The following is a 12,877-nucleotide window of genomic DNA, read 5'->3' as shown; positions in this document are numbered from 1 at the left end:
ACAGGGGTGTTCTCTGTCCCCCCTTCTTTTTGCGATTAGGATTGAGCTGTTGGCTACAGCTTTGCGTAGCAATAAGGATATTAAAGGTATTACAAGGGCAGGGTTGGAACATAACGTCTCGCTATACGCAGACGATATGCTACTCTATCTGTCTGACCCACCCTCCTCTCTTCCTGTAGCTTTTAATTTCTTAATTGAATTTGGCAAAGTTTCTGGCTATAAAGTAAATACACAAAAAAGTGAATTGATGCCCATAAATTTGGCAGCAAGAGACTCCCTGTTTATTCGTACAGTGCCGTTTAAAGTGTGGACGGACAAAATGAAATATCTTGGTGTGTGGGTCACATACAATTTTAAAGACCTCTTCTCAGTAAATTTCCCTCCTTTCCTGTCCTCTCTAAAGGAGGATATTAATCGTTGGGATCTGCTACCCTTATCTCTGGCAGGTAGAATTAACGCTATAAAGATGAACTTATTGCCCAAACTTCTTTATATGTTTCAGTCTATACCAGTCTTCTTAACTAAACATTTTTAATTTCCCTGGATAGAAAGCTTTCTTCTGTTTGATGTATGTGTGTGTAGGTATGTATGTATATATGTATGTGTATATGTATATATATATGTATGTGTGTACATATGTATGTGTATGTACAGGTGCAGCTCAAAAAATTTGAATATTGCGAAAAAGTTCAATATTCTACGTCAGTTATTTAAGAAAGTGAAAATTGTATATATTCTAGACTCATTACACATAAACTAAAAATTTTCAAGCATTTTTTCATTTTAATTTTGATAATTACAGCCTACAGCTCAAAAAAGAAAGAAAAAGGTATCTCGTAATGTTAGAATATTTCATAAGATCAACCAAAAAAAGGATTTACAATAAAGAAAAGTCCAACTTCTGAAAAGTATGTGTATTTATTCACTCAATACTTGGTATTGAGTGAATAATACCAAGACCCAGAGCCAGAGCATCTTACACAAGCGTGACGACACACAGTTCTTCTTTAGTATCTCCTCCCATTCTCAAGAGAAGGATAAAGAGAGATATAAAAGTCCTGCAGCCTGTTTTTAGAAACACAGAACAAGCTTAGTCACTTACAGATTTACAGGCTCTCTCATGTTCATAACTTATTTAACTACATTACGTCAGTGTACAATACTGCTATTAGTCACACCACCGTGCAATTGTTGTTGTGTTGTCTAATTTTATTCTATTCTTTTACTTTTCATTTCTGTCCTTGTGCTGCTGCAACGACCTAATTCCCTAATCACGGTGGCGCTAGATGTAAACATGAAGTTCAAGTTTCTTTATTCGTCATATGCACAACACTTACGGTACGTGTCCACGGCCTCTGTTCTTTCCACGCTGTGTAAGCATGCTGTGCATTATTTTCTGGTATAGCGTGGCGGGCCAATTCGAGAGACAGGACGTCACGTTGTATACTTTTCTGTATACTTTTCTGTATACTTGCTGCTCCTCATTTGCATACAGTTGAGGTCTAGGCTACGTTATGAAAATCAGGGACGTCTACCGCGACTCGCCACCTCTGGAAACTACTGAGAAACATTTAAACTAACCGTCGTCGATCCAAAATAAAGACAGATTCAGCAACTGCATCAGTATGTGTCAAGTAGACTTAGACTTTTCTGTATACTTGTCAGTATGCGTCAAGTATACTTAGACTTTTCTGTATACTTGTCAGTATGCGTCAAGTATACTTAGACTTTTCTGTATACTTGTCATTATGCACCAAGTATACTTAGACTTTTCTGTATACTTGTCAGTATGCGTCAAGTATACTTAGACTTTTCTGTATACTTGTCAGTATGCGTCAAGTATACTTAGACTTTTCAGTATACTTGTCATTATGCATCAAGTATACTTTTCTGTATACTTAGACTTTTCTGTATACTTAGACTTTTCTGTATACTTGTCAGTATGAGCCAAGTATAGTTAGACTTTTCTGTATACTTGTCAGTATGAGCCAAGTATAGTTAGACTTTTCTGTATACTTGTCAGTATGAGCCAAGTATACTTTTGTTAAGTATATCGCTGATAAGTACATAAAAAGTAAACTGAAAGTATATGCTCTTATTTTAAGTTTAAAAGAAGTATACTAATAGTACACTTGAATAAACTTCTTTTTGGTAAGGATTTTCTTCAGCCATTGTTAAAAAACAACAGTACTTGTTAGCCAGCATTAACTAACGTGTTCAGAGAATTTTTCTGCTTTCACATAACGCTCCGCTCACAAAATACGTCACGCTGTTTACTAACAGAAATATATTCTCTATATTGCCCTAAACAGAGACATGCTGCTAACATGGCTAATACAAAAAAAACCCACTCACAGGTAGATTTCAGACCCGTCTTACAGCACCTTCGCATGAAGCCAGACAGATAAATGCTGGGTAGTGGCTGGGATTCCCCACAGTTACATCACCATCTTGTACTGCTGTTACAGCTCAGAAATTAAACTATAGCACATTGTAGGGCTGGACTGGGACCAAAAATTAGCCCTGGCATTTTGAGGAAACACCACCAACGCTTTTGTCCACAGGGACTGCCAAAATCAACACAAAACGAAAGTTTCTTGTAGTAGCTTATATACAGATATATATACGGTATATATATACATATATACCGTATATATACCGTATATATACCGTATATATACTGTGACGGTTAGACAGCTTGGAAACAGGTGATAAAATGTGCGGAGATGTACAACAATGAGTAAAAGTAGTATAAAAGTAATACAAATATAATTTTCTTCATATACATTTATATAATCTAGCAAAGAATAAATTATAATTTAACTGGTTATCATGCTTTCCATGATAATGTTAGTATACAAAAACCAAATTGCTGCATAAAATAATCTTTTTGATAAATTATATTTTGTGTAAAAAAAATGTATTTCTATCTTTACGACACAGAGCTCTGTCTTTTACTGCATTTTATTTGATTGATGATCAGTTTAAGCGTCTTTTTAGGGGAATTATTTGTAAATGAAAACATGTAAATGATTGTTTTTTATCAATGCTGAGGAGTTGAGGGGTAAGAGGACACAGTTTAGTGTAAATGAATGACTGAAACTCCATTATCCATTATCCATCTGCAACCGCTTATCCCGTTATCCTGTAAAAGTAAAAACAAATCTTAACCCCAACACTTCCTGGACGGTGATCCGGGTCACATAGCAGACATTCCTCCAGGTGGCAGAAACAATCCATCATGTCAGTGGGGTGATGCATCGTCACGGCGATCTCCTCCTCCTCACTATAAATGAGTGCCGCCTATATTTAGACTGCCAGGATGAGCTCAGTGACTCAACATGTCACCACCTGATGCAACTCAGGTGAAACACGCAGCTGTAACTAAGTCCATTTACTCAAGTGCTGTACTTTAATACACATTTCTGACAGCTTTAGTTCTCTAGATGTGTTTGTGATGAACTGAAGGATGAAGTGTTTCCTTTATGTGTTGAGGAAATCCTTCTGAAGCTAAATAAACTCTTAAAATGCAACATACACATTAATGCAGCAGTAAAATATTAATCCAGAAACAAGTTCATTTTTTATAAAACGTTCACTATATCCTGACAGTAGTACATGAGACAGGTAAACTGAAAGAAATCATGTTCCTCTGTGTCCTCCGGTGTCCTCCGCTGCTCCTAACGACATCTGCAATGATAAATGGCTCGACTTCCGTCTGGAAAAGTACCTGGCTCTTGGCGGAGTAGCGTCCGCTCTCGGTCACGGGGTCCTAACGTCACGCCGTCATCACGGCTTTAGCGCTCCAGCCTCGGTCTGGGTCTCATTCACATGAACGGAGGAAGGGAAATAACTCTGGATTCAGCTGTTAGTGCGTTTTACAACTTTAAAAACGTATTTTTTTTAAATAGGGGCTATTATAGTGTTCATATTGGGAAGTTGATTCACCTCAAAAATAAATTATCCGCTGAGTTACAGACGTCTCTTTCCCAATGTGTCTTTGGGAAAAAGTCTTTTTGGGCCCAATGGCATCACGTGACGGACAAGGAAGTTGCAGTACGGCCGTTTGGCCACTACAAAAGTCGGGATCGACGACCGGCGCACTTCCTTTGGGCTTGGGAAATACCAAGCACCGCCCACCAGCCGGAGCACAGCCAATAGGAACGCTCTCTCTCAATGAAATGACCTGTGATTTGTTAAAGTCTCCCGTCACGGGCTAGATGTTCTAAAGCCTGAAAACAGAGTCATCAGGAGGAGCAGAAGTCTAGTTTTCTCTCATAAACACTTGAATTACAATATGCTGAAAGGTTATTATGGAATTTTTCCCCACTTTTCCCACTAACCTTCACTTAAACATCCACTTTATTATTTTTTTTTCCAGAGAAAAAAGACCTCAGAAGTCGTGTACACAATATGCTTGGCGTTCAAGTGGTTAAGTTGTGAGAACAACGCTGCCGTACAGATGGTTTTAAGAATAAACAGTGTGTGTGAGTTGGTGTTTATATTCCCCGAGTTTAAAATATCTGTTGTCAAAAGACTTTCAGATCAGCTATCGGAAAATACAGCAGAAATAGTGCCAACCATTATTGCATTACAGCGGGTTGAAGAGGTGAGACCTGACAGAGTGGTGATGTGCACAGATTCAAAAGCTGTTCTGGAAAGCAAACAGTCAACAAACGCTGTTAGGGAAGATCTACTCATTATTAGGAGTATTAGGGCCACACTGAGGGAAAAAATAAATCTTAATATTATGAAAATAAAGTCATAGGTTTTCAAGAAAAAAGGTCGTAGTATTATGAGAATAAAGTGATAATATTATAAAGTAGTAATTTTACGTGTTATTTTCTTTTTTTCTCGTAAAGTTATGACTTTATTCTCATAATAATGTGAATTTTTTCACATTATGACTTTATTCTCATAATATCATGACTTTATTCTTGTAACATTACTACTTTTTTCTCGTAAATCTAAGACTTTATTCTAGTAATATTACGACTTTTTTCTCGTAATATGATTTTTTTTCTCGCAAAGTTATGACTTTATTCTTGTAATATCACAACTTTTTTTCTCGCAAAGTTATGACTTTATTCTCGAAATATTACGACTTTTTTTCTCGCAAAGTTATGACTTTATTCTCGAAATATTACGACTTTTTTTCTCGCAAAGTTATGACTTTATTCTCGAAATATTACGACTTTTTTTCTCGCAAAGTTATGACTTTATTCTCGAAATATTACGACTTTTTTTCTCGCAAAGTTATGACTTTATTCTCGAAATATTACGACTTTTTTTCTCGCAAAGTTATGACTTTATTCTCGAAATATTACGACTTTTTTTCTCGCAAAGTTATGACTTTATTCTAGAAATATTACGACTTTTTTTCTCGCAAAGTTTTGACTTTATTCTCGAAATATTACGACTTTTTTTCTCGTAATATTATGACTTTATTCTATAAATCTCAGATGTGTTTCCCCTCAATGTGGCCCTAATACTCCGTAGTACATTGTCTCTTTGGCCCTCACTGCATTAGACTTATATACTATATACCTAGACTATAAACTGTGTTACCTTTATCACAATGATCAAATGTTTTGCAGCTCCAGACAGATTTTCTTTTTTTTTTGCCTAAAATGACTCTTTTGATAGTAAAGGTTGCCAACCCCACTGATAAACTAAAAGTTCATTCCAAAGGGAAATACCAGTTCCACTTGGGAAAGGAGAGGGGAAAGGAGATTAGGAGGAAAGGAGTGGAGATCCTGTATGGCAGAAACCACGTGAGGGAGAGCAGAAAGGAAGGGGATACTTCCGAATACAAACATCGGTCATAATAAAGAAACATAAATAGACAGCAGAAGGGAGGAAAATCACCATAACAAGACTCTGACTGGACACCTGGGCTTTAATAGGGAAAAGGAAATGAGTCAGAGAGAGAGACGGGATTGAGATTTACCTAATTTTACGTCATCTTATCTTAATAAAAAGTAATAAAATGTAAAGGATTATCTTGTGTTATTTGATCTTATTAATAATAATAATAATAACGGGGTGGTGTTTACCGTGTTCTCGAGAAGAGTTTTCATATAAACTCTTCTCAAGAACACCGTAAACTCATTTCCTCATTTGAAGGCACCATAATTACGTGTAAGTTCGAGTTTGTTTATGCTTGTCTTGGTGTTTCTTTTTTTCCAGACCTTTTTTTTGTTGCACAGAAACAAAAACTGGAGAACACCGGAGCTTCCGTATGTTAGTCACCTCGTTAACATTTCTCAGCTTTAGCTCTTATCCGTGCAGTTCAGCTGCAGATCAAGAAGTAATCACGAGTAAACAATGAAACATAACCTTTAATATAAAATATGGAAATGACAACAGATGCAGTCATACATTATTGACACCGTGACTCACAGAGTCCAGACCTATTGGATGAATCCTGACATGTTCCTGTTTTTTTACGGTGAACTGTGGTTTAGTTAACCACACCTTTGAATTCTCCATCACTGAGACGCTTCAAGTAAAGGTCATTTATTACACAGCTTTTTCATTTCAACCCATCAAACATTACAACTGTTTTCATTGAGGTTTTATATTGACTCCTCTACATCTCAGAGCTAAATATTGTACTTTTTAATTTACTACATTAAAGGGGTGGGGAAAAGAATCGATTCACCTACGTATCGCGATGCCAGAATCGATATATATGTTCATTTGAGTCTATGTGGAGGTAGAAGGAAGTTACCGCTTTTATTGTTATAGTCTGAGTAACGTGACGTCATATTTGTTCCGTATTCGTCAACCAAAACAAACCACAGCGAGCCGAAACGTTAAAGTAGAAAACGGCGAAAATTAGTCCACGTGGATACGACCTGCAGCCTCACATGTTAAATCCAGCGTGGTAAACACTACACATCCAGTAAAGGATGGAAACACTTTGGGTTTCACACATTGACAGGAAAAGCAGAGCTAGACATCACGGCTAAAGCTGCATGCTAACATCAAAAAAGGCCAAAATATGTCCAAAAAATAAGTCAGAACAAAGGCCGAAAAAAGTCAGAAATGTCCAAAAATATCCCAAAAAAGGGCCGTAATATGTCTGAAAAAGGCCAAAAAAGGCCCAAATCTGATCAAACAGAAGGCCGATATACGTCTGAATAAAAGTCTGAAAAATGTCTGAAATATGTCAGAAAAAAAGTCAGAAACAGTTAGCAGGAAACGTTATCGTATTGCGGTAACGTGGCGCTAGTCGGCCGTCGCTCTCCTCTCCGTGGTCGAATGGGCCGACGCTACGACTGTAGAGCACCCAGATACTGACATTTATGTTAAATGCATTCAAACAGCCTTGAAGCTTGAAGTATGCATTATTATAATCTGCTTAGAGCTAGTGTAAGGAAGTTAAACACGTCATCATTTCTTCTCTTTTTTATATTGCTGTGAAAACATCTCCTTCAATCAACTGGATTTATTCAAGTTTCTCTCCAAAAACTACATTTTACAAGATTACATTTGAGCACACCATTATAGCGTCATAATTTACTTTTGTCTAATTTTTACTGAGCACAGATTGAATGCACCATAATGTAACCCAATGGAACATCCGCTAACGCTAGTTGTTTTGGCGCCTTACGGCTTGTCCAGACTGCCTGCGTGAAAAGCGCGTGGCGGCTGCGTAACCTGTTGTTTTTATGTCGGCGTCCGTGTTAACAGGTTAGAGCAGCCACACTGCCGGCTATTTTTTCAGCTGCGTCTCCTCTAGAGATTCCAGGTGTCGCCTATTTTTAACGCAAGCCGCGCGGTTCACAGCAACAACAGACAGTGAAAGTGATCTTTTGACAGCATATTGAAATCATACCAGCAACATTACTACGCTTTCGATGTCTTTATCTGTAGAATATGTTTCGGATATCAAAAAAAGTAAAGATTTATTTTTAAATCAACACTTCCTGCTTTCTTTTCAAAATAAAAACCCTCAAGCGTTTATTTCCTGTGGACAGAATTCCTTAATTTGTTAACACGAGGCTTTTATTCTGAAATAATAGTGCAGGACAGTGTTGTAGAACATGCAGTGACTTGGAGAGCTCCATGAATGAATATAGTACGGGGTTTTAATGGTGGATTATTACTATTATTCACAAATTATCACACGTTTCTTAACCTTTCTCTGTCTAAAATAAATTAAAATGATATTTATAATGAAATTAAATAGCCATTATGAAAGGCAAACTCTATGTAGAAAGAAAGGGCTGACCGCAGCAGACACGCAGCAGAAACGCAGCTGGCGTGAATCACGCAGCCATTCAGCGAGGCGGCTGCCACGCGCTCCTCACGTTCCCTGTGTGGATAAAGCTTTATTTATATAAGAGAAGTTTGCTTTCAGTGATTTCTGACAGAAAGCCCCTTCTAACAGGTTTAAGAAAAAAAAACTACTTGGTTAGGTTTAGGAAAAGATCGTGGTTTGTGTTAAAATAATCCCGTCTTCCGTGTGCGGACTGCGCTGCCTACCGGCTGCTAACAGCTAACAGCTAACATTAACTAGCTGCCGATTTCAACACAGATTTGTAGTTCACAACGTAGCTTCACGCTATCGGAGCGCTCGTAAAAAGTCACTCGGAGCAGCAACGGCACAAACTGGACCGTTGGTAAATTCGGAGCGCTGTTGGAGCGTAACGTTATCGTTCAGTTATTCAGAGTGCCTCTCTCTCGTACTCTGATCACTCCAACAAAAGCATTAATGCCGATCTCCCGATCCCATATTTTTTACAGAATATCAGGGCATCCCTAATAAAGATCACGTTTATTTTTTCACTTGCCCGATTGGACAAGTGCATGAGGCATTCCACTTGTCCGGAGTTTACTTGCCACGGGCAAGCGTTAAAGCCCTGCTTAACGCCATTCGATAGATACCATAGAGAGCCTATACATGTATAGGGAGGAGAGCACTATATACAATTTATATTGTTAGATAACTTCCCTTATCTAAGCGACCCTTTTCAACTCTAATGCAGATGTTATTCGTGCACTAGGTGACAGAGATCCAGAATAAAACACACCAACTGTGACAGCGGCTCAGTTTTCACTTTGAATAAGAGTTTATGAGGGAAACAATGACGTTGGAGTGAAATAATGAGATCCAGGAACACGGCGGGATCAGACTTTCTGCTGCGTACTCTCAGCGTGTCTCTCTCTCTGAAAAGGCTCGCTGAAAAACAAAACTGTCACAACCGAGGTGCATGAACCGGAAACAGGCAGGAAGGACGCACATGTTCAGCCTCAGGAAAACAGCTTCATCTGCACATAATTAATCCTGAGTGAGTGCAGGCGACGACAGGAAACAATCAGGTGACTAATGAGATTAGATAAAACTTTATTGATCTCTGGAAGGGAAATGCAGTTGAAAATAAATACACATAGATAATGTACTTTTTAGCCCACTACATTTATTTGATTTTAGTTACTAAATACTTTGCGGCATCACCGTGAAGGGGATTCTTTCACAACAATAACCTGCTGGCTGTACATTATCCCGCTTATTACACGGCTACTTACTGAAGAAATCAATAATTTGACACAAAAACGGCCCTCCAGAGTCCGACATCAGAGCTGCGCCCATAGCAATGGTCTGCTATACATAGCAACGGTCTGCTATACATAGCAACGGTCTTTTACACATAGCAACGGTTTTTTACACATAGCAACGGTCTGTTATACATGGCAACGGTCTTTTACACATAGCAACGGTCTGCTATACATAGCAACGGTCTTTTACACATAGCAACGGTCTGTTATACATAGCAACGGTCTTTTACACATAGCAACGGTCTGTTATACATAGCAACGGTCTTTTACACATAGCAACGGTCTGTTATACATGATAGCATGTCAGCTGCTGCTGTTTGAACACACGTTTTAATTTATTTATTATAAAGTAAATATAAGCTATGTTAAAAATGTACCTGCAGAGCTTCAATCAATTAAACACACACATGCTGCATATTATGTTATTATTATATATGCAAATTTTCTGCCTCACGTTTCAGAAAGCCTGAAACAGAAAAAAATTATGAAGCGATTAAGACGTTATGATAGAGTGAAAAGAATAAATCAGCAAATGTATTAAAAATAATATTAAAAATAATGTAATGTATTTATTTTAAATAATATTTTTGCTATATTTAATGACATTCATTTATTTATCTAGTCATTTATTTATTTAATTTTTATTTTGGCAGGCTCCCTGCACAGTCCACTAGGTGACACTGTGACATTGAGGTTGTTGCTAGTTGAGAGGCACATTATCTTAGAGGAACATAAACAGTTCATGCTGCAGTAATGCAGAGAAATGCTGTAACCTTGTCATCAAGAAGCCTCCCGTGAGTTACTACAATAAGTTTATAAAATAAAATGCCTTGTTAAAGATCAAATCTGTGGCTACTTGTCACATTTCAGATGTCTGTCTGACTTGTTATCAGTTCCACAAAGAGTGAATTACCCTCTAAACCTCAATATTTCACATAAAAGCAAAGAAAAGGAATCAATCTGAGTCTTTTCTCTCTTATTGTCACGACAGCCTCCTCACTTGTTTTTATTTCACTCCTCCAGCTCTAAGCATTCCACAGGAACTCTCCAGACTTGTCATTCTCCATCCATCCACCAGATGGACTCAGACTCTTACATCCACCTGATCACCTGTTCCTCATTCTCCATTTAGCCCTCTTTACCTTTTAGCCTCTTCGACCTGAACCTGAGTCCTTCAGGTCCGTACCTACCTACCTGCCCCATTAACGCAATCAGTCTTTCGTGGTTTTAAAGCTAGATTGAAGACACTGATATCATATGAAACTAGAAAACCTAAGGAATCCATCAGTACCAACCATGTCATACTAGCTTGTCGTGAAGGAGGTTAAATAACGCTCCAAAGTTCCGCTAAATTTTGACGAGGAAAAACTGTCATGGCCATTTTCAAAGGGGTCCCTTGACCTCTGACCTCCAGATGTGTGAATGTAAATGGGTTCTCTGGGTACCCACGAGTCTCCCCTTTACAGACATGCCCACTTTATGATAATCACATGCAGTTTGGGGCAAGTCATAGTCAAGTCAGCACACTGACACACTGACAGCTGTTGTTGCCTGTTGGGCTGCAGTTTGACATGTTATGATTGGAGCATATTGTTTTATGCTAAATGCAGTACCTGTGAGGGTTTCTGGACAATATCTGTCATTGTTTTGTGTTGTTAATTGATTTACAATAATAAATATATACATACATTTACATAAAGCAGCATATTTGTCAACTCCCATGTTGATAAGAGTATTAAATACTTGACAAATCTCCCTTTAAGGTACATTTAGAACAGATAAAAAATGTGTGATTAATCGTTTAATTAATAAACGACTGTATCGTAACACCTGTATCATGATACGTATTGTATTACCAGATTCTTGCTAATACACAGCCCTAGTATTTTTACATTAGTGCATTGGTACTTTTACTTAGTAAAGGAACTAGATACTTCTTCCGCTACTGCCTGTATAAATACAGTTGCCTCACTTGGTCTGTTGATGCACACAGTTACATACAGTAGTGACCTCGGACCTGTAGGCAGAGCATCTGAAGCAATTCCCTTCAGGCAGGTAATCTGAGCATGTCTCTGGTCTGAGGCTCAGTCAAGCGATCAGCAGGTGACAGAAAGTGTTCAGGTAACATTCCTGTCACATTCCGGTCTGTCGTGTCTGAAACGCTGCAGGCGTGTCTGATCCACCGCCGGATATCAGACTGAGAGCACGTCAGCTGCAGTTTGGACACATACTGTATTTTAATTTATTTCTTATTGAAAGTAAATATAAGCTGTGTTCAAAATGTACCTGCAGGGCTTTAATCAATTAAACCCACACATGCTGCATATTTAGAAACCTAAATGCACTTCAGATTCTCTGCCTCACGTTTCAGACAGCCTGAAACAGAAAACACGTTATGATAGAGTGAAAAGAATAAATCAGCAAATGTAGCAAAAATAATATTAAAAATAAATGTAAACATAAATGAATTGATAAAATGTGACATAAATCGATTTTTTTAATTTGCTACTTTATTAATTTATCTTTGCATTAATCCCCTTTTATTTAGTCTTCTGTTTAATTTCCTTTTTTATTTATTTATGTGTTTAATTTTATGATTTTTTACATTTATTTATTTATTTTTGCATTTATTATTTATTTATTTTTGCATTTATTATTTATTTATTTTTGCTTCCATTTTTTACTTATTCATTTATTTTTTTATTTTTTTATTATTTATTTTTATAGTATAAAATAAATAAAAAAAATGAATGCAAAAAATACATAAATAAATAATACATTTAAAAATTGATAAATATATATTAATATAACAATATTAAGCAGAAGTACAAAGATAAATAATAATAATAATTAATTAAACTGCTTTTAATCGCTCTTTTATGCTTAAATATTTATGAGTAAAAGTGGAGTTTCTCCTCCTCAAAATATTACCATTATTGTATTATATTATATTTTATTATATTATTTGTATTAACACCCTTATTTATTTACTCCTCTGTTTAATTTTTCTTTTTATTTAGTAATTCATTTATTTTTATGAATTTTTACATTTATTATTTTTGCATTTGTTATTTATTTTTTAAATTATTTATTTATTTATTTTTGCTTTCTTTTTTACTTATTCATTTATTTTTTATTTATTTTTATTTCTTTTCATAGTATAAAAAATAAATAAATAAAGTATAATGCGAAAAATAAATAATTAAATTCAAAAACTGATAAAAAAATAATACATAAATCAATAAAAGGGAATATTAAACAGAGGTGCAAATATAAATAATAATAATTAATTAAACTGCTTTTAATCACT

This window comes from Sebastes fasciatus, chromosome 2, assembly GCF_043250625.1.
Source record: "Sebastes fasciatus isolate fSebFas1 chromosome 2, fSebFas1.pri, whole genome shotgun sequence".
NCBI classification, from domain to species: domain Eukaryota; kingdom Metazoa; phylum Chordata; class Actinopteri; order Perciformes; family Sebastidae; genus Sebastes; species Sebastes fasciatus.
The sequence above is the reverse complement of the archived record's forward strand: the minus strand, read 5'-3'. Positions refer to the sequence as shown.